We start from the raw sequence: 3,216 nt of genomic DNA, 5'->3' as shown, positions 1-3,216 counted from the left end.
GGGTTGGCACATGTTTTCGTCGTGATTCCCCGGTAGAAACTTTGGGGCACTCTTTGAGGTCCTATGTGTTGGATGAATAGATGAATCTGAGATTGTGTGATGCATATCGTATAATCATACCCACGGATACTTGAGGTGATATTGGAGTATCTAGGTGACATTAGGGTTTTGGTTGATTTGTGTCTTAAGGTGTTATTCTAGTACGAACTCTAGGGTTGTTTGTGACACTTAAAGGAATAGCCCAACGGATTGATTGGAAAGAATAACTTTGAGGTGGTTTCGTACCCTACCATAATCTGTTCGTTCGTTCTCTGCTATTAGTGGCTTTGGAGTGACTCTTTGTTGCATCTTGATGGATAGTTATGTGATCCAATTATGTTATTATTGTTGAGGGAACTTACAATAGCGAAAGTATGAACCCTAGGCCTTGTTTCAACACATTGCAATACCGTTTACACTCACTTTTATCACTTGCTACCTTGCTGTTTTTATTATTTCAGATTACAAATTCCTTTATCTACTATCCATATACCACTTGTTTCACCATCTCTTCGCCGAACTAGTGCACCTATACAATTTACCATTGTATTGGGTGTGTTGGGGACACAAGAGACTCTTTGTTATTTGGTTGCAGGGTTGCTTGAGAGAGACCATCTTCATCCTACGCCTCCTACGGATTGATAAACCTTAGGTCATCCACTTGAGGGAAATTTGCTATTGTCCTACAAACCTCTGCACTTGGAGGCCCAACAACGTCTACAAGAAGAAGGTTGTGTAGTAGACATCAAGAGATTTTACGGAAGGGTCAAGGAGATCTAGGAGCTTGACTACTCTGGACTACATAACACGACGATGTTCTGTATCAGATGGGCTAAGAATGTCGAAAGAAAAAACCGGTATTTCACTACCATGACTATACCTGACGCCAAGAGCGCTACCGTGAACGCTATCGCAAAAAACGGGCCATGGGTACATGCTAAGCATGTGACACAATGCTTCTTCATAACTGACTCGCGCAATCCCAACCATGTTGTTGTGAGGAGAGGCAAAAGGAACATCACTGGAATGGATGGAGTCGCCAATGAGGAAGACTACGACCAGTACGACAACCCAATGAGGGAAGATGACAATGACGATGAAGTATACATCAAAAGAAGAATCAATACTACATTACCTAAGAAAAATCATACTCCATGGAAAAGGAAAAGTCACAATGAGGGGCTCAATTATTCTTCAACGAACTAGAAGGAAAAGAAGCTCACTCAAAAATGAAAATGTCAACGTTGAGGAACCGTATGTTATCAGTCAAATGATGTAGTATATATGTTCCTATTTTGTGTACACACTTAGCCATTATGCATGGGTCAAATGATGTAATATATATGTTCCTATTTTGTATACATACTTAACCGTCAAACAATGCAATATATAGAAGAAACAAATGGAAGAAAGTAAAAGAAAAGTGAGAGAAAATAAAGGAAAAGAAAATAGAAGGAACAAACTGGAAAAGTGCTCTCGGAAAATGGAAAAGAAAAGTGAGAGAAAATAAAGGAAAAGAAAATATAAGAAACAAACATGAAAACTGTTATAGGTACTAGTTATAGCAGTAGCGCTTTTCTGAAAAGGAGCTACAGCTAGTCAAGATAGTAGTAGCGCTTTCCATATAAAAATGCTATAGCTACCTGTAATAGTAGTAGCGCTGTCAGGATAAAAGTGCTATAGCTAAATTAGCTATAGCGCATTTGTCCGAAACGCGCTACTGCTACGTCGACTTAACCCCCAAAATCCTCACTCTCTCTACTTCTTCCTGCCTCTCTCTTCCCCCCCAAATCCACACCCTCTCTTCCCCTGTGTCATCGCCGCCGGAGCCCCTGCGCTCACCCCCAACGCTCGCCCCCGACACCGGCGCTCGGCTCCATCCCGGCACTCGCCCCCGACCCCGGCGCTCGCCCCCGTCCCAGCGCTCGCCCCGACCCCGGCCCCGACGCGCCATGCCTCCCTCCTCCGCTTCCTCCCCTCCCAACCTCGGCTGTCGTCGGGCCTGCCTCCTCGCCCCTGCACCCTCCGTAAGCCCCCACCGCTCCTCCTATCTCTGCTAGCTAGGGTTCTTTGGTTAATTTACTTAGATTTTAGTTAGGGCAATGATTAATTAGGTTATCTATTTAATTATGAATTTAGCTAGGTTTTTATGAACCATAGGTTTCAAAATAGGACAAAAAATTAGGGTTAAGCAATTGTAGTTAAAAGAAAAGGTAGAATTGATTATATAGGTTTCTTGCATTTTTTAGTTTGAGTAATTGTTGCTATTTAAATTTTATAGTGCTAGTTAGTTAATTAGAATTAGTATTTAAAAAACAGAATTAGTTTAAGCAATTGTCGAAATCAACATCCCTTGTTAAAGCCAATTTTTTAATTTCAAATTTAGGTAGGCTGAATTTACGTTCAAACATTGTGAAGAAAAATGACTTCTTGCATTTTTCTTCAAGTTCTATATTTTTCTTCCTTTTATATGCAAATTTGAAGTGGACATGTGATATGTGGACATGTGATTTGGACATGTCATATTTGGAATTTGGACATGTCATTTGGACATGTGATGTTTTGGACATTTCATATTTGGAAAATGATGAGTATGTGCAGGCACTGGTGCGCGTCAGTTGTAAACAAATGGTTTTTAACCCCTTTCCGTGACGGCATTTGGAACCGTCGCCAAGTGAGTGTGGGCGATAGGGGGGTCCTTCCCACACGACCCAAAAACCGTCGGGGATATGCCCTCCTAGCACACGTGGTCGGCAAAATGAGATCGTGTGCGACCGGCGAGCGCTTAAATACGAAAATACGTACAGTAGGGCTAAAAATACAATTATATGGCGAAATTGTTTCCGGTCGCAAGTACATCCCACACAGTCAGTCCCCGCTAAACGTTCCAGTTCGTATGTACATCCTACACAGTCTCTCCAAGGAAAACGTTTCCGTTCACAGGTACATCACACACAATTTTTCCTGTTAAATCATTTGCGTTATTGAATGTATCACACACGGTCCGTAGAAGAAACTGTGTGGAAAAGGCTATCCATCACACACAGTTTTTATGTGGTAAAGATTTGCGTAAGGTGGCCTAACACAAATAGTTTTCAAGAGAAAGTCGTGTGTGTTGTTCATTGATCCAACACGGTTTATTCCTAGAAACTGTGTGCGTTGCCTGAGGTCATCGCC

The sequence above is a fragment of the Triticum urartu genome, chromosome 2 (assembly GCF_003073215.2).
Source record: "Triticum urartu cultivar G1812 chromosome 2, Tu2.1, whole genome shotgun sequence".
Taxonomy (NCBI): Eukaryota; Viridiplantae; Streptophyta; class Magnoliopsida; order Poales; family Poaceae; genus Triticum; species Triticum urartu.
The sequence above is the reverse complement of the archived record's forward strand: the minus strand, read 5'-3'. Positions refer to the sequence as shown.